The following is a 22,945-nucleotide window of genomic DNA, read 5'->3' as shown; positions in this document are numbered from 1 at the left end:
ACAGCTCTTTCTTCACGTTTGCTCTGCAGGAGAGAGCTCGCGAAACTAGGCCTTTCTTGACTCGGGAAGTGAGGACCTGCTCCCAGACCTATGGACCGGGCGTTTCCAGAGCTCCACGTTGCCTGCGCGCGGGAGGCCTGAAAACTCACTCTCTGGGGCTGCCTTTCCTCCCTCCAAGGAAGAGAGCCTGCCCGGGCGCCTTCTGGCTGAAAGTCACATCTGGCTGGGAAGTGGTAGTTGGGAAGTCAGTTTTCAGGGGCAATGTCCGCTAGGTGTACGTGCATGCCTAGGGTTCCCACACTGCCCAGAACACCAAGGTTCCCTTCACCCAGCTCTTCCGTCACGGTAGCTCTGCAGGAGAGAGCTCGCAAAACTAGGCCTTTCTTGGCTCGGGAAGTGAATGCCTGTTTGCAGGCCTCTTGTACTGGCTTCTGCAGAGCCCCACACTTGCTGTGCGAGGGAGGCCTAAAAACCCCATCTCTGGGGCTGCCTTTCCTCCCTCCAAGGAAGAGAGCCGGCTCGGCCGCCTTCAAGCTGAAAGTCACATTGGGCTGGGAAGTGCTAGATGGGAAGTTAGTTTTCAGGGGCCATAGCCGCTGGGTGCACCTGTATGTGTACAGCCCCGATACTGCCCGGAAACATCAAGGCTCCCTCCACACAGCTCTGCCTTCACGTTAGCTCTGCAGGAGAGAGCTCGCGAAACTAGGCCTTTCTTGACTCGGGAAGTGAGGACCTGCTCGCAGACCTATGGACCGGGCGTTTCCAGAGCTCCACGTTGCCTGCGCGCGGGAGGCCTGAAAACTCACTCCCTGGGGCTGCCTTTCCTCCCTCCAAGGAAGAGAGCCTGCCCCGCCGCCTTCTGGCTGAAAGTCACATCTGGCTGGGAAGTGGTAGTTGGGAAGTCAGTTTTCAGGGGCCATGGCTGCTGGCTGCACGTTTACAGCTAGGCCTCCCACACTGCCCGGGAACATCAAGGCTCCCTCCACACAGCTCTTTCTTCACGTTTGCTCTGCAGGAGAGAGCTCGCGAAACTAGGCCTTTCTTGACTCGGGAAGTGAGGACCTGCTCCCAGACCTATGGACCGGGCGTTTCCAGAGCTCCACCTTGCCTGCGCGCGGGAGGCCTGAAAACTCACTCTCTGGGGCTGCCTTTCCTCCCTCCAAGGAAGAGAGCCTGCCCGGCCGCCTTCTGGCTGAAAGTCACATCTGGCTGGGAAGTGGTAGTTGAGAAGTCAGTTTTCAGGGGCAATGTCCGCTAGGTGTACGTGCATGCCTAGGGTTCCCACACTGCCCAGAACACCAAGGTTCCCTTCACACAGCTCTTCCGTCACGGTAGCTCTGCAGGAGAGAGCTCGCAAAACTAGGCCTTTCTTGGCTCGGGAAGTGAATGCCTGTTTGCAGGCCTCTTGTACTGGCTTCTGCAGAGCCCCACACTTGCTGTGCGAGGGAGGCCTAAAAACCCCATCTCTGGGGCTGCCTTTCCTCCCTCCAAGGAAGAGAGCCGGCTCGGCCGCCTTCAAGCTGAAAGTCACATTGGGCTGGGAAGTGCTAGATGGGAAGTTAGTTTTCAGGGGCCATAGCCGCTGGGTGCACCTGTATGTGTACAGCCCCGATACTGCCCGGGAACATCAAGGCTCCCTCCACACAGCTCTGCCTTCACGTTAGCTCTGCAGGAGAGAGCTCGCGAAACTAGGCCTTTCTTGACTCGGGAAGTGAGGACCTGCTCGCAGACCTATGGACCGGGCGTTTCCAGAGCTCCACGTTGCCTGCGCGCGGGAGGCCTGAAAACTCACTCCCTGGGGCTGCCTTTCCTCCCTCCAAGGAAGAGAGCCTGCCCCGCCGCCTTCTGGCTGAAAGTCACATCTGGCTGGGAAGTGGTAGTTGGGAAGTCCGTTTTCAGGGGCCATGGCTGCTGGCTGCACGTTTACAGCTAGGCCTCCCACACTGCCCGGGAACATCAAGGCTCCCTCCACACAGCTCTTTCTTCACGTTTGCTCTGCAGGAGAGAGCTCGCGAAACTAGGCCTTTCTTGACTCGGGAAGTGAGGACCTGCTCCCAGACCTATGGACCGGGCGTTTCCAGAGCTCCACCTTGCCTGCGCGCGGGAGGCCTGAAAACTCACTCTCTGGGGCTGGCTTTCCTCCCTCCAAGGAAGAGAGCCTGCCTGGCCGCCTTCTGGCTGAAAGTCACATCTGGCTGGGAAGTGGTAGTTGGGAAGTCAGTTTTCTGGGGCAATGTCCGCTAGGTGTACGTGCATGCCTAGGGTTCCCACACTGCCCAGAACACCAAGGTTCCCTTCACACAGCTCTTCCGTCACGGTAGCTCTGCAGGAGAGAGCTCGCAAAACTAGGCCTTTCTTGGCTCGGGAAGTGAATGCCTTTTTGCAGGCCTCTTGTACTGGCTTCTGCAGAGCCCCACACTTGCTGTGCGAGGGAGGCCTAAAAACCCCATCTCTGGGGCTGCCTTTCCTCCCTCCAAGGAAGAGAGCCGGCTCGGCCACCTTCAAGCTGAAAGTCACATTGGGCTGGGAAGTGCTAGATGGGAAGTTAGTTTTCATGGGCCATAGCCGCTGGGTGCACCTGTATGTGTACAGCCCCGATACTGCCCGGGAACATCAAGGCTCCCTCCACACAGCTCTGCCTTCACGTTAGCTCTGCAGGAGAGAGCTCGCGAAACTAGGCCTTTCTTGACTCGGGAAGTGAGGACCTGCTCGCAGACCTATGGACCGGGCGTTTCCAGAGCTCCACGTTGCCTGCGCGCGGGAGGCCTGAAAACTCACTCCCTGGGGCTGCCTTTCCTCCCTCCAAGGAAGAGAGCCTGCCCCGCCGCCTTCTGGCTGAAAGTCAAATCTGGCTGGGAAGTGGTAGTTGGGAAGTCAGTTTTCAGGGGCCATGGCTGCTGGCTGCACGTTCACAGCTAGGCCTCCCACACTGCCCGCGAACATCAAGGCTCCCTCCGCACAGCTCTTTCTTCACGTTTGCTCTGCAGGAGAGAGCTCGCGAAACTAGGCCTTTCTTGACTCGGGAAGTGAGGACCTGCTCCCAGACCTATGGACCGGGCGTTTCCAGAGCTCCACCTTGCCTGCGCGCGGGAGGCCTGAAAACTCACTCTCTGCGGCTGCCTTTCCTCCCTCCAAGGAAGAGAGCCTGCCCGGCCGCCTTCTGGCTGAAAGTCACATCTGGCTGGGAAGTGGTAGTTGAGAAGTCAGTTTTCAGGGGCAATGTCCGCTAGGTGTACCTGCATGCCTAGGGTTCCCCCACTGCCCAGAACACCAAGGTTCCCTTCACACAGCTCTTCCGTCACGGTAGCTCTGCAGGAGAGAGCTCGCAAAACTAGGCCTTTCTTGGCTCGGGAAGTGAATGCCTGTTTGCAGGCCTCTTGTACTGGCTTCTGCAGAGCCCCACACTTGCTGTGCGAGAGAGGCCTAAAAACCCCATCTCTGGGGCTGCCTTTCCTCCCTCCAAGGAAGAGAGCCGGCTCGGCCGCCTTCAAGCTGAAAGTCACATTGGGCTGGGAAGTGCTAGATGGGAAGTTAGTTTTCAGGGGCCATAGCCGCTGGGTGCACCTGTATGTGTACAGCCCCGATACTGCCCGGGAACATCAAGGCTCCCTCCACACAGCTCTGCCTTCACGTTAGCTCTGCAGGAGAGAGCTCGCGAAACTAGGCCTTTCTTGACTCGGGAAGTGAGGACCTGCTCGCAGACCTATGGACCGGGCGTTTCCAGAGCTCCACGTTGCCTGCGCGCGGGAGGCCTGAAAACTCACTCCCTGGGGCTGCCTTTCCTCCCTCCAAGGAAGAGAGCCTGCCCCGCCGCCTTCTGGCTGAAAGTCACATCTGGCTGGGAAGTGGTAGTTGGGAAGTCCGTTTTCAGGGGCCATGGCTGCTGGCTGCACGTTTACAGCTAGGCCTCCCACACTGCCCGGGAACATCAAGGCTCCCTCCACACAGCTCTTTCTTCACGTTTGCTCTGCAGGAGAGAGCTCGCGAAACTAGGCCTTTCTTGACTCGGGAAGTGAGGACCTGCTCCCAGACCTATGGACCGGGCGTTTCCAGAGCTCCACCTTGCCTGCGCGCGGGAGGCCTGAAAACTCACTCTCTGGGGCTGCCTTTCCTCCCTCCAAGGAAGAGAGCCTGCCCGGCCGCCTTCTGGCTGAAAGTCACATCTGGCTGGGAAGTGGTAGTTGAGAAGTCAGTTTTCAGGGGCAATGTCCGCTAGGTGTACGTGCATGCCTAGGGTTCCCACACTGCCCAGAACACCAAGGTTCCCTTCACACAGCTCTTCCGTCACGGTAGCTCTGCAGGAGAGAGCTCGCAAAACTAGGCCTTTCTTGGCTCGGGAAGTGAATGCCTGTTTGCAGGCCTCTTGTACTGGCTTCTGCAGAGCCCCACACTTGCTGTGCGAGGGAGGCCTAAAAACCCCATCTCTGGGGCTGCCTTTCCTCCCTCCAAGGAAGAGAGCCGGCTCGGCCGCCTTCAAGCTGAAAGTCACATTGGGCTGGGAAGTGCTAGATGGGAAGTTAGTTTTCAGGGGCCATAGCCGCTGGGTGCACCTGTATGTGTACAGCCCCGATACTGCCCGGGAACATCAAGGCTCCCTCCACACAGCTCTGCCTTCACGTTAGCTCTGCAGGAGAGAGCTCGCGAAACTAGGCCTTTCTTGACTCGGGAAGTGAGGACCTGCTCGCAGACCTATGGACCGGGCGTTTCCAGAGCTCCACGTTGCCTGCGCGCGGGAGGCCTGAAAACTCACTCCCTGGGGCTGCCTTTCCTCCCTCCAAGGAAGAGAGCCTGCCCCGCCGCCTTCTGGCTGAAAGTCAAATCTGGCTGGGAAGTGGTAGTTGGGAAGTCCGTTTTCAGGGGCCATGGCTGCTGGCTGCACGTTTACAGCTAGGCCTCCCACACTGCCCGGGAACATCAAGGCTCCCTCCACACAGCTCTTTCTTCACGTTTGCTCTGCAGGAGAGAGCTCGCGAAACTAGGCCTTTCTTGACTCGGGAAGTGAGGACCTGCTCCCAGACCTATGGACTGGGCGTTTCCAGAGCTCCACCTTGCCTGCGCGTGGGAGGCCTGAAAACTCACTCTCTGGGGCTGGCTTTCCTCCCTCCAAGGAAGAGAGCCTGCCCGGCCGCCTTCTGGCTGAAAGTCACATCTGGCTGGGAAGTGGTAGTTGGGAAGTCAGTTTTCTGGGGCAATGTCCGCTAGGTGTACGTGCATGCCTAGGGTTCCCACACTGCCCAGAACACCAAGGTTCCCTTCACACAGCTCTTCCGTCACGGTAGCTCTGCAGGAGAGAGCTCGCAAAACTAGGCCTTTCTTGGCTCGGGAAGTGAATGCCTTTTTGCAGGCCTCTTGTACTGGCTTCTGCAGAGCCCCACACTTGCTGTGCGAGGGAGGCCTAAAAACCCCATCTCTGGGGCTGCCTTTCCTCCCTCCAAGGAAGAGAGCCGGCTCGGCCGCCTTCAAGCTGAAAGTCACATTGGGCTGGGAAGTGCTAGATGGGAAGTTAGTTTTCATGGGCCATAGCCGCTGGGTGCACCTGTATGTGTACAGCCCCGATACTGCCCGGGAACATCAAGGCTCCCTCCACACAGCTCTGCCTTCACGTTAGCTCTGCAGGAGAGAGCTCGCGAAACTAGGCCTTTCTTGACTCGGGAAGTGAGGACCTGCTCGCAGACCTATGGACCGGGCGTTTCCAGAGCTCCACGTTGCCTGCGCGCGGGAGGCCTGAAAACTCACTCCCTGGGGCTGCCTTTCCTCCCTCCAAGGAAGAGAGCCTGCCCCGCCGCCTTCTGGCTGAAAGTCAAATCTGGCTGGGAAGTGGTAGTTGGGAAGTCAGTTTTCAGGGGCCATGGCTGCTGGCTGCACGTTTACAGCTAGGCCTCCCACACTGCCCGGGAACATCAAGGCTCCCTCCACACAGCTCTTTCTTCACGTTTGCTCTGCAGGAGAGAGCTCGCGAAACTAGGCCTTTCTTGACTCGGGAAGTGAGGACCTGCTCCCAGACCTATGGACCGGGCGTTTCCAGAGCTCCACGTTGCCTGCGCGCGGGAGGCCTGAAAACTCACTCTCTGGGGCTGCCTTTCCTCCCTCCAAGGAAGAGAGCCTGCCCGGGCGCCTTCTGGCTGAAAGTCACATCTGGCTGGGAAGTGGTAGTTGGGAAGTCAGTTTTCAGGGGCAATGTCCGCTAGGTGTACGTGCATGCCTAGGGTTCCCACACTGCCCAGAACACCAAGGTTCCCTTCACCCAGCTCTTCCGTCACGGTAGCTCTGCAGGAGAGAGCTCGCAAAACTAGGCCTTTCTTGGCTCGGGAAGTGAATGCCTGTTTGCAGGCCTCTTGTACTGGCTTCTGCAGAGCCCCACACTTGCTGTGCGAGGGAGGCCTAAAAACCCCATCTCTGGGGCTGCCTTTCCTCCCTCCAAGGAAGAGAGCCGGCTCGGCCGCCTTCAAGCTGAAAGTCACATTGGGCTGGGAAGTGCTAGATGGGAAGTTAGTTTTCAGGGGCCATAGCCGCTGGGTGCACCTGTATGTGTACAGCCCCGATACTGCCCGGAAACATCAAGGCTCCCTCCACACAGCTCTGCCTTCACGTTAGCTCTGCAGGAGAGAGCTCGCGAAACTAGGCCTTTCTTGACTCGGGAAGTGAGGACCTGCTCGCAGACCTATGGACCGGGCGTTTCCAGAGCTCCACGTTGCCTGCGCGCGGGAGGCCTGAAAACTCACTCCCTGGGGCTGCCTTTCCTCCCTCCAAGGAAGAGAGCCTGCCCCGCCGCCTTCTGGCTGAAAGTCAAATCTGGCTGGGAAGTGGTAGTTGGGAAGTCAGTTTTCAGGGGCCATGGCTGCTGGCTGCACGTTTACAGCTAGGCCTCCCACACTGCCCGGGAACATCAAGGCTCCCTCCACACAGCTCTTTCTTCACGTTTGCTCTGCAGGAGAGAGCTCGCGAAACTAGGCCTTTCTTGACTCGGGAAGTGAGGACCTGCTCCCAGACCTATGGACCGGGCGTTTCCAGAGCTCCACGTTGCCTGCGCGCGGGAGGCCTGAAAACTCACTCTCTGGGGCTGCCTTTCCTCCCTCCAAGGAAGAGAGCCTGCCCGGGCGCCTTCTGGCTGAAAGTCACATCTGGCTGGGAAGTGGTAGTTGGGAAGTCAGTTTTCAGGGGCAATGTCCGCTAGGTGTACGTGCATGCCTAGGGTTCCCACACTGCCCAGAACACCAAGGTTCCCTTCACCCAGCTCTTCCGTCACGGTAGCTCTGCAGGAGAGAGCTCGCAAAACTAGGCCTTTCTTGGCTCGGGAAGTGAATGCCTGTTTGCAGGCCTCTTGTACTGGCTTCTGCAGAGCCCCACACTTGCTGTGCGAGGGAGGCCTAAAAACCCCATCTCTGGGGCTGCCTTTCCTCCCTCCAAGGAAGAGAGCCGGCTCGGCCGCCTTCAAGCTGAAAGTCACATTGGGCTGGGAAGTGCTAGATGGGAAGTTAGTTTTCAGGGGCCATAGCCGCTGGGTGCACCTGTATGTGTACAGCCCCGATACTGCCCGGGAACATCAAGGCTCCCTCCACACAGCTCTGCCTTCACGTTAGCTCTGCAGGAGAGAGCTCGCGAAACTAGGCCTTTCTTGACTCGGGAAGTGAGGACCTGCTCGCAGACCTATGGACCGGGCGTTTCTAGAGCTCCACCTTGCCTGCGCGCGGGAGGCCTGAAAACTCACTCCCTGGGGCTGCCTTTCCTCCCTCCAAGGAAGAGAGCCTGCCCCGCCGCCTTCTGGCTGAAAGTCAAATCTGGCTGGGAAGTGGTAGTTGGGAAGTCCGTTTTCAGGGGCCATGGCTGCTGGCTGCACGTTTACAGCTAGGCCTCCCACACTGCCCGGGAACATCAAGGCTCCCTCCACACAGCTCTTTCTTCACGTTTGCTCTGCAGGAGAGAGCTCGCGAAACTAGGCCTTTCTTGACTCGGGAAGTGAGGACCTGCTCCCAGACCTATGGACCGGGCGTTTCCAGAGCTCCACCTTGCCTGCGCGCGGGAGGCCTGAAAACTCACTCTCTGGGGCTGCCTTTCCTCCCTCCAAGGAAGAGAGCCTGCCCGGCCGCCTTCTGGCTGAAAGTCACATCTGGCTGGGAAGTGGTAGTTGGGAAGTCAGTTTTCAGGGGCAATGTCCGCTAGGTGTACGTGCATGCCTAGGGTTCCCACACTGCCCAGAACACCAAGGTTCCCTTCACACAGCTCTTCCGTCACGGTAGCTCTGCAGGAGAGAGCTCGCAAAACTAGGCCTTTCTTGGCTCGGGAAGTGAATGCCTGTTTGCAGGCCTCTTGTACTGGCTTCTGCAGAGCCCCACACTTGCTGTGCGAGGGAGGCCTAAAAACCCCATCTCTGGGGCTGCCTTTCCTCCCTCCAAGGAAGAGAGCCGGCTCGGCCGCCTTCAAGCTGAAAGTCACATTGGGCTGGGAAGTGCTAGATGGGAAGTTAGTTTTCAGGGGCCATAGCCGCTGGGTGCACCTGTATGTGTACAGCCCCGATACTGCCCGGGAACATCAAGGCTCCCTCCACACAGCTCTGCCTTCACGTTAGCTCTGCAGGAGAGAGCTCGCGAAACTAGGCCTTTCTTGACTTGGGAAGTGAGGACCTGCTCGCAGACCTATGGACCGGGCGTTTCCAGAGCTCCACGTTGCCTGCGCGCGAGGCCTGAAAACTCACTCCCTGGGGCTGCCTTTCCTCCCTCCAAGGAAGAGAGCCTGCCCCGCCGCCTTCTGGCTGAAAGTCACATCTGGCTGGGAAGTGGTAGTTGGGAAGTCAGTTTTCTGGGGCAATGTCCGCTAGGTGTACGTGCATGCCTAGGGTTCCCACACTGCCCAGAACACCAAGGTTCCCTTCACACAGCTCTTCTGTCACGGTAGCTCTGCAGGAGAGAGCTCGCAAAACTAGGCCTTTCTTGGCTCGGGAAGTGAATGCCTTTTTGCAGGCCTCTTGTACTGGCTTCTGCAGAGCCCCACACTTGCTGTGCGAGGGAGGCCTAAAAACCCCATCTCTGGGGCTGCCTTTCCTCCCTCCAAGGAAGAGAGCCGGCTCGGCCGCCTTCAAGCTGAAAGTCACATTGGGCTGGGAAGTGCTAGATGGGAAGTTAGTTTTCATGGGCCATAGCCGCTGGGTGCACCTGTATGTGTACAGCCCCGATACTGCCCGGGAACATCAAGGCTCCCTCCACACAGCTCTGCCTTCACGTTAGCTCTGCAGGAGAGAGCTCGCGAAACTAGGCCTTTCTTGACTCGGGAAGTGAGGACCTGCTCGCAGACCTATGGACCGGGCGTTTCCAGAGCTCCACGTTGCCTGCGCGCGGGAGGCCTGAAAACTCACTCCCTGGGGCTGCCTTTCCTCCCTCCAAGGAAGAGAGCCTGCCCCGCCGCCTTCTGGCTGAAAGTCAAATCTGGCTGGGAAGTGGTAGTTGGGAAGTCAGTTTTCAGGGGCCATGGCTGCTGGCTGCACGTTTACAGCTAGGCCTCCCACACTGCCCGGGAACATCAAGGCTCCCTCCACACAGCTCTTTCTTCACGTTTGCTCTGCAGGAGAGAGCTCGCGAAACTAGGCCTTTCTTGACTCGGGAAGTGAGGACCTGCTCCCAGACCTATGGACCGGGCGTTTCCAGAGCTCCACGTTGCCTGCGCGCGGGAGGCCTGAAAACTCACTCTCTGGGGCTGCCTTTCCTCCCTCCAAGGAAGAGAGCCTGCCCGGGCGCCTTCTGGCTGAAAGTCACATCTGGCTGGGAAGTGGTAGTTGGGAAGTCAGTTTTCAGGGGCAATGTCCGCTAGGTGTACGTGCATGCCTAGGGTTCCCACACTGCCCAGAACACCAAGGTTCCCTTCACCCAGCTCTTCCGTCACGGTAGCTCTGCAGGAGAGAGCTCGCAAAACTAGGCCTTTCTTGGCTCGGGAAGTGAATGCCTGTTTGCAGGCCTCTTGTACTGGCTTCTGCAGAGCCCCACACTTGCTGTGCGAGGGAGGCCTAAAAACCCCATCTCTGGGGCTGCCTTTCCTCCCTCCAAGGAAGAGAGCCGGCTCGGCCGCCTTCAAGCTGAAAGTCACATTGGGCTGGGAAGTGCTAGATGGGAAGTTAGTTTTCAGGGGCCATAGCCGCTGGGTGCACCTGTATGTGTACAGCCCCGATACTGCCCGGGAACATCAAGGCTCCCTCCACACAGCTCTGCCTTCACGTTAGCTCTGCAGGAGAGAGCTCGCGAAACTAGGCCTTTCTTGACTCGGGAAGTGAGGACCTGCTCGCAGACCTATGGACCGGGCGTTTCCAGAGCTCCACGTTGCCTGCGCGCGGGAGGCCTGAAAACTCACTCCCTGGGGCTGCCTTTCCTCCCTCCAAGGAAGAGAGCCTGCCCCGCCGCCTTCTGGCTGAAAGTCAAATCTGGCTGGGAAGTGGTAGTTGGGAAGTCCGTTTTCAGGGGCCATGGCTGCTGGCTGCACGTTTACAGCTAGGCCTCCCACACTGCCCGGGAACATCAAGGCTCCCTCCACACAGCTCTTTCTTCACGTTTGCTCTGCAGGAGAGAGCTCGCGAAACTAGGCCTTTCTTGACTCGGGAAGTGAGGACCTGCTCCCAGACCTATGGACCGGGCGTTTCCAGAGCTCCACCTTGCCTGCGCGCGGGAGGCCTGAAAACTCACTCTCTGGGGCTGCCTTTCCTCCCTCCAAGGAAGAGAGCCTGCCCGGCCGCCTTCTGGCTGAAAGTCACATCTGGCTGGGAAGTGGTAGTTGGGAAGTCAGTTTTCAGGGGCAATGTCCGCTAGGTGTACGTGCATGCCTAGGGTTCCCACACTGCCCAGAACACCAAGGTTCCCTTCACACAGCTCTTCCGTCACGGTAGCTCTGCAGGAGAGAGCTCGCAAAACTAGGCCTTTCTTGGCTCGGGAAGTGAATGCCTGTTTGCAGGCCTCTTGTACTGGCTTCTGCAGAGCCCCACACTTGCTGTGCGAGGGAGGCCTAAAAACCCCATCTCTGGGGCTGCCTTTCCTCCCTCCAAGGAAGAGAGCCGGCTCGGCCGCCTTCAAGCTGAAAGTCACATTGGGCTGGGAAGTGCTAGATGGGAAGTTAGTTTTCAGGGGCCATAGCCGCTGGGTGCACCTGTATGTGTACAGCCCCGATACTGCCCGGGAACATCAAGGCTCCCTCCACACAGCTCTGCCTTCACGTTAGCTCTGCAGGAGAGAGCTCGCGAAACTAGGCCTTTCTTGACTTGGGAAGTGAGGACCTGCTCGCAGACCTATGGACCGGGCGTTTCCAGAGCTCCACGTTGCCTGCGCGCGAGGCCTGAAAACTCACTCCCTGGGGCTGCCTTTCCTCCCTCCAAGGAAGAGAGCCTGCCCCGCCGCCTTCTGGCTGAAAGTCACATCTGGCTGGGAAGTGGTAGTTGGGAAGTCAGTTTTCAGGGGCCATGGCTGCTGGCTGCACGTTTACAGCTAGGCCTCCCACACTGCCCGGGAACATCAAGGCTCCCTCCACACAGCTCTTTCTTCACGTTTGCTCTGCAGGAGAGAGCTCGCGAAACTAGGCCTTTCTTGACTCGGGAAGTGAGGACCTGCTCCCAGACCTATGGACCGGGCGTTTCCAGAGCTCCACGTTGCCTGCGCGCGGGAGGCCTGAAAACTCACTCTCTGGGGCTGGCTTTCCTCCCTCCAAGGAAGAGAGCCTGCCCGGCCGCCTTCTGGCTGAAAGTCACATCTGGCTGGGAAGTGGTAGTTGGGAAGTCAGTTTTCTGGGGCAATGTCCGCTAGGTGTACGTGCATGCCTAGGGTTCCCACACTGCCCAGAACACCAAGGTTCCCTTCACACAGCTCTTCCGTCACGGTAGCTCTGCAGGAGAGAGCTCGCAAAACTAGGCCTTTCTTGGCTCGGGAAGTGAATGCCTGTTTGCAGGCCTCTTGTACTGGCTTCTGCAGAGCCCCACACTTGCTGTGCGAGGGAGGCCTAAAAACCCCATCTCTGGGGCTGCCTTTCCTCCCTCCAAGGAAGAGAGCCGGCTCGGCCGCCTTCAAGCTGAAAGTCACATTGGGCTGGGAAGTGCTAGATGGGAAGTTAGTTTTCAGGGGCCATAGCCGCTGGGTGCACCTGTATGTGTACAGCCCCGATACTGCCCGGGAACATCAAGGTTCCCTCCACACAGCTCTGCCTTCACGTTAGCTCTGCAGGAGAGAGCTCGCGAAACTAGGCCTTTCTTGACTCGGGAAGTGAGGACCTGCTCGCAGACCTATGGACCGGGCATTTCCAGAGCTCCACGTTGCCTGCGCGCGGGAGGCCTGAAAACTCACTCCCTGGGGCTGCCTTTCCTCCCTCCAAGGAAGAGAGCCTGCCCCGCCGCCTTCTGGCTGAAAGTCAAATCTGGCTGGGAAGTGGTAGTTGGGAAGTCAGTTTTCAGGGGCCATGGCTGCTGGCTGCACGTTTACAGCTAGGCCTCCCACACTGCCCGGGAACATCAAGGCTCCCTCCACACAGCTCTTTCTTCACGTTTGCTCTGCAGGAGAGAGCTCGCGAAACTAGGCCTTTCTTGACTCGGGAAGTGAGGACCTGCTCCCAGACCTATGGACCGGGCGTTTCCAGAGCTCCACCTTGCCTGCGCGCGGGAGGCCTGAAAACTCACTCTCTGGGGCTGCCTTTCCTCCCTCCAAGGAAGAGAGCCTGCCCGGCCGCCTTCTGGCTGAAAGTCACATCTGGCTGGGAAGTGGTAGTTGGGAAGTCAGTTTTCAGGGGCAATGTCCGCTAGGTGTACGTGCATGCCTAGGGTTCCCACACTGCCCAGAACACCAAGGTTCCCTTCACACAGCTCTTCCGTCACGGTAGCTCTGCAGGAGAGAGCTCGCAAAACTAGGCCTTTCTTGGCTCGGGAAGTGAATGCCTGTTTGCAGGCCTCTTGTACTGGCTTCTGCAGAGCCCCACACTTGCTGTGCGAGGGAGGCCTAAAAACCCCATCTCTGGGGCTGCCTTTCCTCCCTCCAAGGAAGAGAGCCGGCTCGGCCGCCTTCAAGCTGAAAGTCACATTGGGCTGGGAAGTGCTAGATGGGAAGTTAGTTTTCATGGGCCATAGCCGCTGGGTGCACCTGTATGTGTACAGCCCCGATACTGCCCGGGAACATCAAGGCTCCCTCCACACAGCTCTGCCTTCACGTTAGCTCTGCAGGAGAGAGCTCGCGAAACTAGGCCTTTCTTGACTCGGGAAGTGAGGACCTGCTCGCAGACCTATGGACCGGGCGTTTCCAGAGCTCCACGTTGCCTGCGCGCGGGAGGCCTGAAAACTCACTCCCTGGGGCTGCCTTTCCTCCCTCCAAGGAAGAGAGCCTGCCCCGCCGCCTTCTGGCTGAAAGTCAAATCTGGCTGGGAAGTGGTAGTTGGGAAGTCAGTTTTCAGGGGCCATGGCTGCTGGCTGCACGTTTACAGCTAGGCCTCCCACACTGCCCGGGAACATCAAGGCTCCCTCCACACAGCTCTTTCTTCACGTTTGCTCTGCAGGAGAGAGCTCGCGAAACTAGGCCTTTCTTGACTCGGGAAGTGAGGACCTGCTCCCAGACCTATGGACCGGGCGTTTCCAGAGCTCCACGTTGCCTGCGCGCGGGAGGCCTGAAAACTCACTCTCTGCGGCTGGCTTTCCTCCCTCCAAGGAAGAGAGCCTGCCCGGCCGCCTTCTGGCTGAAAGTCACATCTGGCTGGGAAGTGGTAGTTGGGAAGTCAGTTTTCTGGGGCAATGTCCGCTAGGTGTACGTGCATGCCTAGGGTTCCCACACTGTCCAGAACACCAAGGTTCCCTTCACACAGCTCTTCCGTCACGGTAGCTCTGCAGGAGAGAGCTCGCAAAACTAGGCCTTTCTTGGCTCGGGAAGTGAATGCCTGTTTGCAGGCCTCTTGTACTGGCTTCTGCAGAGCCCCACACTTGCTGTGCGAGGGAGGCCTAAAAACCCCATCTCTGGGGCTGCCTTTCCTCCCTCCAAGGAAGAGAGCCGGCTCGGCCGCCTTCAAGCTGAAAGTCACATTGGGCTGGGAAGTGCTAGATGGGAAGTTAGTTTTCAGGGGCCATAGCCGCTGGGTGCACCTGTATGTGTACAGCCCCGATACTGCCCGGGAACATCAAGGCTCCCTCCACACAGCTCTGCCTTCACGTTAGCTCTGCAGGAGAGAGCTCGCGAAACTAGGCCTTTCTTGACTCGGGAAGTGAGGACCTGCTCGCAGACCTATGGACCGGGCGTTTCCAGAGCTCCACGTTGCCTGCGCGCGGGAGGCCTGAAAACTCACTCCCTGGGGCTGCCTTTCCTCCCTCCAAGGAAGAGAGCCTGCCCCGCCGCCTTCTGGCTGAAAGTCAAATCTGGCTGGGAAGTGGTAGTTGGGAAGTCCGTTTTCAGGGGCCATGGCTGCTGGCTGCACGTTTACAGCTAGGCCTCCCACACTGCCCGGGAACATCAAGGCTCCCTCCACACAGCTCTTTCTTCACGTTTGCTCTGCAGGAGAGAGCTCGCGAAACTAGGCCTTTCTTGACTCGGGAAGTGAGGACCTGCTCCCAGACCTATGGACCGGGCGTTTCCAGAGCTCCACCTTGCCTGCGCGCGGGAGGCCTGAAAACTCACTCTCTGGGGCTGCCTTTCCTCCCTCCAAGGAAGAGAGCCTGCCCGGCCGCCTTCTGGCTGAAAGTCACATCTGGCTGGGAAGTGGTAGTTGAGAAGTCAGTTTTCAGGGGCAATGTCCGCTAGGTGTACGTGCATGCCTAGGGTTCCCACACTGCCCAGAACACCAAGGTTCCCTTCACACAGCTCTTCCGTCACGGTAGCTCTGCAGGAGAGAGCTCGCAAAACTAGGCCTTTCTTGGCTCGGGAAGTGAATGCCTGTTTGCAGGCCTCTTGTACTGGCTTCTGCAGAGCCCCACACTTGCTGTGCGAGGGAGGCCTAAAAACCCCATCTCTGGGGCTGCCTTTCCTCCCTCCAAGGAAGAGAGCCGGCTCGGCCGCCTTCAAGCTGAAAGTCACATTGGGCTGGGAAGTGCTAGATGGGAAGTTAGTTTTCAGGGGCCATAGCCGCTGGGTGCACCTGTATGTGTACAGCCCCGATACTGCCCGGGAACATCAAGGCTCCCTCCACACAGCTCTGCCTTCACGTTAGCTCTGCAGGAGAGAGCTCGCGAAACTAGGCCTTTCTTGACTCGGGAAGTGAGGACCTGCTCGCAGACCTATGGACCGGGCGTTTCCAGAGCTCCACGTTGCCTGCGCGCGGGAGGCCTGAAAACTCACTCCCTGGGGCTGCCTTTCCTCCCTCCAAGGAAGAGAGCCTGCCCCGCCGCCTTCTGGCTGAAAGTCAAATCTGGCTGGGAAGTGGTAGTTGGGAAGTCAGTTTTCAGGGGCCATGGCTGCTGGCTGCACGTTTACAGCTAGGCCTCCCACACTGCCCGGGAACATCAAGGCTCCCTCCACACAGCTCTTTCTTCACGTTTGCTCTGCAGGAGAGAGCTCGCGAAACAAGGCCTTTCTTGACTCGGGAAGTGAGGACCTGCTCCCAGACCTATGGACCGGGAGTTTCCAGAGCTCCACCTTGCATGCGCGCGGGAGGCCTGAAAACTCACTCCCTGGGGCTGCCTTTCCTCCCTCCAAGGAAGAGAGCCTGCCCCGCCGCCTTCTGGCTGAAAGTCAAATCTGGCTGGGAAGTGGTAGTTGGGAAGTCAGTTTTCAGGGGCCATGGCTGCTGGCTGCACGTTTACAGCTAGGCCTCCCACACTGCCCGGGAACATCAAGGCTCCCTCCACACAGCTCTTTCTTCACGTTTGCTCTGCAGGAGAGAGCTCGCGAAACTAGGCCTTTCTTGACTCGGGAAGTGAGGACCTGCTCCCAGACCTATGGACCGGGCGTTTCCAGAGCTCCACCTTGCCTGCGCGCGGGAGGCCTGAAAACTCACTCTCTGGGGCTGCCTTTCCTCCCTCCAAGGAAGAGAGCCTGCCCGGCCGCCTTCTGGCTGAAAGTCACATCTGGCTGGGAAGTGGTAGTTGAGAAGTCAGTTTTCAGGGGCAATGTCCGCTAGGTGTACGTGCATGCCTAGGGTTCCCACACTGCCCAGAACACCAAGGTTCCCTTCACACAGCTCTTCCGTCACGGTAGCTCTGCAGGAGAGAGCTCGCAAAACTAGGCCTTTCTTGGCTCGGGAAGTGAATGCCTGTTTGCAGGCCTCTTGTACTGGCTTCTGCAGAGCCCCACACTTGCTGTGCGAGGGAGGCCTAAAAACCCCATCTCTGGGGCTGCCTTTCCTCCCTCCAAGGAAGAGAGCCGGCTCGGCCGCCTTCAAGCTGAAAGTCACATTGGGCTGGGAAGTGCTAGATGGGAAGTTAGTTTTCAGGGGCCATAGCCGCTGGGTGCACCTGTATGTGTACAGCCCCGATACTGCCCGGGAACATCAAGGCTCCCTCCACACAGCTCTGCCTTCACGTTAGCTCTGCAGGAGAGAGCTCGCGAAACTAGGCCTTTCTTGACTCGGGAAGTGAGGACCTGCTCGCAGACCTATGGACCGGGCGTTTCTAGAGCTCCACCTTGCCTGCGCGCGGGAGGCCTGAAAACTCACTCCCTGGGGCTGCCTTTCCTCCCTCCAAGGAAGAGAGCCTGCCCCGCCGCCTTCTGGCTGAAAGTCAAATCTGGCTGGGAAGTGGTAGTTGGGAAGTCCGTTTTCAGGGGCCATGGCTGCTGGCTGCACGTTTACAGCTAGGCCTCCCACACTGCCCGGGAACATCAAGGCTCCCTCCACACAGCTCTTTCTTCACGTTTGCTCTGCAGGAGAGAGCTCGCGAAACTAGGCCTTTCTTGACTCGGGAAGTGAGGACCTGCTCCCAGACCTATGGACCGGGCGTTTCCAGAGCTCCACCTTGCCTGCGCGCGGGAGGCCTGAAAACTCACTCTCTGGGGCTGCCTTTCCTCCCTCCAAGGAAGAGAGCCTGCCCGGCCGCCTTCTGGCTGAAAGTCACATCTGGCTGGGAAGTGGTAGTTGGGAAGTCAGTTTTCAGGGGCAATGTCCGCTAGGTGTACGTGCATGCCTAGGGTTCCCACACTGCCCAGAACACCAAGGTTCCCTTCACACAGCTCTTCCGTCACGGTAGCTCTGCAGGAGAGAGCTCGCAAAACTAGGCCTTTCTTGGCTCGGGAAGTGAATGCCTGTTTGCAGGCCTCTTGTACTGGCTTCTGCAGAGCCCCACACTTGCTGTGCGAGGGAGGCCTAAAAACCCCATCTCTGGGGCTGCCTTTCCTCCCTCCAAGGAAGAGAGCCGGCTCGGCCGCCTTCAAGCTGAAAGTCACATTGGGCTGGGAAGTGCTAGATGGGAAGTTAGTTTTCAGGGGCCATAGCCGCTGGGTGCACCTGTATGTGTACAGCCCCGATACTGCCCGGGAACATCAAGGCTCCCTCCACACAGCTCTGCCTTCACGTTAGCTCTGCAGGAGAGAGCTCGCGAAACTAGGCCTTTCTTGACTTGGGAAGTGAGGACCTGCTCGCAGACCTATGGACCGGGCGTTTCCAGAGCTCCACGTTGCCTGCGCGCGAGGCCTGAAAACTCACTCCCTGGGGCTGCCTTTCCTCCCTCCAAGGAAGAGAGCCTGCCCCGCCGCCTTCTGGCTGAAAGTCACATCTGGCTGGGAAGTGGTAGTTGGGAAGTCAGTTTTCTGGGGCAATGTCCGCTAGGTGTACGTGCATGCCTAGGGTTCCCACACTGCCCAGAACACCAAGGTTCCCTTCACACAGCTCTTCTGTCACGGTAGCTCTGCAGGAGAGAGCTCGCAAAACTAGGCCTTTCTTGGCTCGGGAAGTGAATGCCTTTTTGCAGGCCTCTTGTACTGGCTTCTGCAGAGCCCCACACTTGCTGTGCGAGGGAGGCCTAAAAACCCCATCTCTGGGGCTGCCTTTCCTCCCTCCAAGGAAGAGAGCCGGCTCGGCCGCCTTCAAGCTGAAAGTCACATTGGGCTGGGAAGTGCTAGATGGGAAGTTAGTTTTCATGGGCCATAGCCGCTGGGTGCACCTGTATGTGTACAGCCCCGATACTGCCCGGGAACATCAAGGCTCCCTCCACACAGCTCTGCCTTCACGTTAGCTCTGCAGGAGAGAGCTCGCGAAACTAGGCCTTTCTTGACTCGGGAAGTGAGGACCTGCTCGCAGACCTATGGACCGGGCGTTTCCAGAGCTCCACGTTGCCTGCGCGCGGGAGGCCTGAAAACTCACTCCCTGGGGCTGCCTTTCCTCCCTCCAAGGAAGAGAGCCTGCCCCGCCGCCTTCTGGCTGAAAGTCAAATCTGGCTGGGAAGTGGTAGTTGGGAAGTCAGTTTTCAGGGGCCATGGCTGCTGGCTGCACGTTTACAGCTAGGCCTCCCACACTGCCCGGGAACATCAAGGCTCCCTCCACACAGCTCTTTCTTCACGTTTGCTCTGCAGGAGAGAGCTCGCGAAACTAGGCCTTTCTTGACTCGGGAAGTGAGGACCTGCTCCCAGACCTATGGACCGGGCGTTTCCAGAGCTCCACGTTGCCTGCGCGCGGGAGGCCTGAAAACTCACTCTCTGGGGCTGCCTTTCCTCCCTCCAAGGAAGAGAGCCTGCCCGGGCGCCTTCTGGCTGAAAGTCACATCTGGCTGGGAAGTGGTAGTTGGGAAGTCAGTTTTCAGGGGCAATGTCCGCTAGGTGTACGTGCATGCCTAGGGTTCCCACACTGCCCAGAACACCAAGGTTCCCTTCACCCAGCTCTTCCGTCACGGTAGCTCTGCAGGAGAGAGCTCGCAAAACTAGGCCTTTCTTGGCTCGGGAAGTGAATGCCTGTTTGCAGGCCTCTTGTACTGGCTTCTGCAGAGCCCCACACTTGCTGTGCGAGGGAGGCCTAAAAACCCCATCTCTGGGGCTGCCTTTCCTCCCTCCAAGGAAGAGAGCCGGCTCGGCCGCCTTCAAGCTGAAAGTCACATTGGGCTGGGAAGTGCTAGATGGGAAGTTAGTTTTCAGGGGCCATAGCCGCTGGGTGCACCTGTATGTGTACAGCCCCGATACTGCCCGGGAACATCAAGGCTCCCTCCACACAGCTCTGCCTTCACGTTAGCTCTGCAGGAGAGAGCTCGCGAAACTAGGCCTTTCTTGACTCGGGAAGTGAGGACCTGCTCGCAGACCTATGGACCGGGCGTTTCCAGAGCTCCACGTTGCCTGCGCGCGGGAGGCCTGAAAACTCACTCCCTGGGGCTGCCTTTCCTCCCTCCAAGGAAGAGAGCCTGCCCCGCCGCCTTCTGGCTGAAAGTCAAATCTGGCTGGGAAGTGGTAGTTGGGAAGTCCGTTTTCAGGGGCCATGGCTGCTGGCTGCACGTTTACAGCTAGGCCTCCCACACTGCCCGGGAACATCAAGGCTCCCTCCACACAGCTCTTTCTTCACGTTTGCTCTGCAGGAGAGAGCTCGCGAAACTAGGCCTTTCTTGACTCGGGAAGTGAGGACCTGCTCCCAGACCTATGGACCGGGCGTTTCCAGAGCTCCACCTTGCCTGCGCGCGGGAGGCCTGAAAACTCACTCTCTGGGGCTGCCTTTCCTCCCTCCAAGGAAGAGAGCCTGCCCGGCCGCCTTCTGGCTGAAAGTCACATCTGGCTGGGAAGTGGTAGTTGGGAAGTCAGTTTTCAGGGGCAATGTCCGCTAGGTGTACGTGCATGCCTAGGGTTCCCACACTGCCCAGAACACCAAGGTTCCCTTCACACAGCTCTTCCGTCACGGTAGCTCTGCAGGAGAGAGCTCGCAAAACTAGGCCTTTCTTGGCTCGGGAAGTGAATGCCTGTTTGCAGGCCTCTTGTACTGGCTTCTGCAGAGCCCCACACTTGCTGTGCGAGGGAGGCCTAAAAACCCCATCTCTGGGGCTGCCTTTCCTCCCTCCAAGGAAGAGAGCCGGCTCGGCCGCCTTCAAGCTGAAAGTCACATTGGGCTGGGAAGTGCTAGATGGGAAGTTAGTTTTCAGGGGCCATAGCCGCTGGGTGCACCTGTATGTGTACAGCCCCGATACTGCCCGGGAACATCAAGGCTCCCTCCACACAGCTCTGCCTTCACGTTAGCTCTGCAGGAGAGAGCTCGCGAAACTAGGCCTTTCTTGACTTGGGAAGTGAGGACCTGCTCGCAGACCTATGGACCGGGCGTTTCCAGAGCTCCACGTTGCCTGCGCGCGAGGCCTGAAAACTCACTCCCTGGGGCTGCCTTTCCTCCCTCCAAGGAAGAGAGCCTGCCCCGCCGCCTTCTGGCTGAAAGTCACATCTGGCTGGGAAGTGGTAGTTGGGAAGTCAGTTTTCAGGGGCCATGGCTGCTGGCTGCACGTTTACAGCTAGGCCTCCCACACTGCCCGGGAACATCAAGGCTCCCTCCACACAGCTCTTTCTTCACGTTTGCTCTGCAGGAGAGAGCTCGCGAAACTAGGCCTTTCTTGACTCGGGAAGTGAGGACCTGCTCCCAGACCTATGGACCGGGCGTTTCCAGAGCTCCACGTTGCCTGCGCGCGGGAGGCCTGAAAACTCACTCTCTGGGGCTGGCTTTCCTCCCTCCAAGGAAGAGAGCCTGCCCGGCCGCCTTCTGGCTGAAAGTCACATCTGGCTGGGAAGTGGTAGTTGGGAAGTCAGTTTTCTGGGGCAATGTCCGCTAGGTGTACGTGCATGCCTAGGGTTCCCACACTGCCCAGAACACCAAGGTTCCCTTCACACAGCTCTTCCGTCACGGTAGCTCTGCAGGAGAGAGCTCGCAAAACTAGGCCTTTCTTGGCTCGGGAAGTGAATGCCTGTTTGCAGGCCTCTTGTACTGGCTTCTGCAGAGCCCCACACTTGCTGTGCGAGGGAGGCCTAAAAACCCCATCTCTGGGGCTGCCTTTCCTCCCTCCAAGGAAGAGAGCCGGCTCGGCCGCCTTCAAGCTGAAAGTCACATTGGGCTGGGAAGTGCTAGATGGGAAGTTAGTTTTCAGGGGCCATAGCCGCTGGGTGCACCTGTATGTGTACAGCCCCGATACTGCCCGGGAACATCAAGGTTCCCTCCACACAGCTCTGCCTTCACGTTAGCTCTGCAGGAGAGAGCTCGCGAAACTAGGCCTTTCTTGACTCGGGAAGTGAGGACCTGCTCGCAGACCTATGGACCGGGCATTTCCAGAGCTCCACGTTGCCTGCGCGCGGGAGGCCTGAAAACTCACTCCCTGGGGCTGCCTTTCCTCCCTCCAAGGAAGAGAGCCTGCCCCGCCGCCTTCTGGCTGAAAGTCAAATCTGGCTGGGAAGTGGTAGTTGGGAAGTCAGTTTTCAGGGGCCATGGCTGCTGGCTGCACGTTTACAGCTAGGCCTCCCACACTGCCCGGGAACATCAAGGCTCCCTCCACACAGCTCTTTCTTCACGTTTGCTCTGCAGGAGAGAGCTCGCGAAACTAGGCCTTTCTTGACTCGGGAAGTGAGGACCTGCTCCCAGACCTATGGACCGGGCGTTTCCAGAGCTCCACCTTGCCTGCGCGCGGGAGGCCTGAAAACTCACTCTCTGGGGCTGCCTTTCCTCCCTCCAAGGAAGAGAGCCTGCCCGGCCGCCTTCTGGCTGAAAGTCACATCTGGCTGGGAAGTGGTAGTTGGGAAGTCAGTTTTCAGGGGCAATGTCCGCTAGGTGTACGTGCATGCCTAGGGTTCCCACACTGCCCAGAACACCAAGGTTCCCTTCACACAGCTCTTCCGTCACGGTAGCTCTGCAGGAGAGAGCTCGCAAAACTAGGCCTTTCTTGGCTCGGGAAGTGAATGCCTGTTTGCAGGCCTCTTGTACTGGCTTCTGCAGAGCCCCACACTTGCTGTGCGAGGGAGGCCTAAAAACCCCATCTCTGGGGCTGCCTTTCCTCCCTCCAAGGAAGAGAGCCGGCTCGGCCGCCTTCAAGCTGAAAGTCACATTGGGCTGGGAAGTGCTAGATGGGAAGTTAGTTTTCATGGGCCATAGCCGCTGGGTGCACCTGTATGTGTACAGCCCCGATACTGCCCGGGAACATCAAGGCTCCCTCCACACAGCTCTGCCTTCACGTTAGCTCTGCAGGAGAGAGCTCGCGAAACTAGGCCTTTCTTGACTCGGGAAGTGAGGACCTGCTCGCAGACCTATGGACCGGGCGTTTCCAGAGCTCCACGTTGCCTGCGCGCGGGAGGCCTGAAAACTCACTCCCTGGGGCTGCCTTTCCTCCCTCCAAGGAAGAGAGCCTGCCCCGCCGCCTTCTGGCTGAAAGTCAAATCTGGCTGGGAAGTGGTAGTTGGGAAGTCAGTTTTCAGGGGCCATGGCTGCTGGCTGCACGTTTACAGCTAGGCCTCCCACACTGCCCGGGAACATCAAGGCTCCCTCCACACAGCTCTTTCTTCACGTTTGCTCTGCAGGAGAGAGCTCGCGAAACTAGGCCTTTCTTGACTCGGGAAGTGAGGACCTGCTCCCAGACCTATGGACCGGGCGTTTCCAGAGCTCCACGTTGCCTGCGCGCGGGAGGCCTGAAAACTCACTCTCTGCGGCTGGCTTTCCTCCCTCCAAGGAAGAGAGCCTGCCCGGCCGCCTTCTGGCTGAAAGTCACATCTGGCTGGGAAGTGGTAGTTGGGAAGTCAGTTTTCTGGGGCAATGTCCGCTAGGTGTACGTGCATGCCTAGGGTTCCCACACTGTCCAGAACACCAAGGTTCCCTTCACACAGCTCTTCCGTCACGGTAGCTCTGCAGGAGAGAGCTCGCAAAACTAGGCCTTTCTTGGCTCGGGAAGTGAATGCCTGTTTGCAGGCCTCTTGTACTGGCTTCTGCAGAGCCCCACACTTGCTGTGCGAGGGAGGCCTAAAAACCCCATCTCTGGGGCTGCCTTTCCTCCCTCCAAGGAAGAGAGCCGGCTCGGCCGCCTTCAAGCTGAAAGTCACATTGGGCTGGGAAGTGCTAGATGGGAAGTTAGTTTTCAGGGGCCATAGCCGCTGGGTGC

This window comes from Giraffa tippelskirchi, chromosome 9 (genome assembly GCF_054371585.1).
Source record: "Giraffa tippelskirchi isolate mGirTip1 chromosome 9, T2T-mGirTip1v1.2.pri, whole genome shotgun sequence".
Taxonomy (NCBI): Eukaryota; Metazoa; Chordata; class Mammalia; order Artiodactyla; family Giraffidae; genus Giraffa; species Giraffa tippelskirchi.
Note: the sequence above shows the minus strand (reverse complement) of the source record.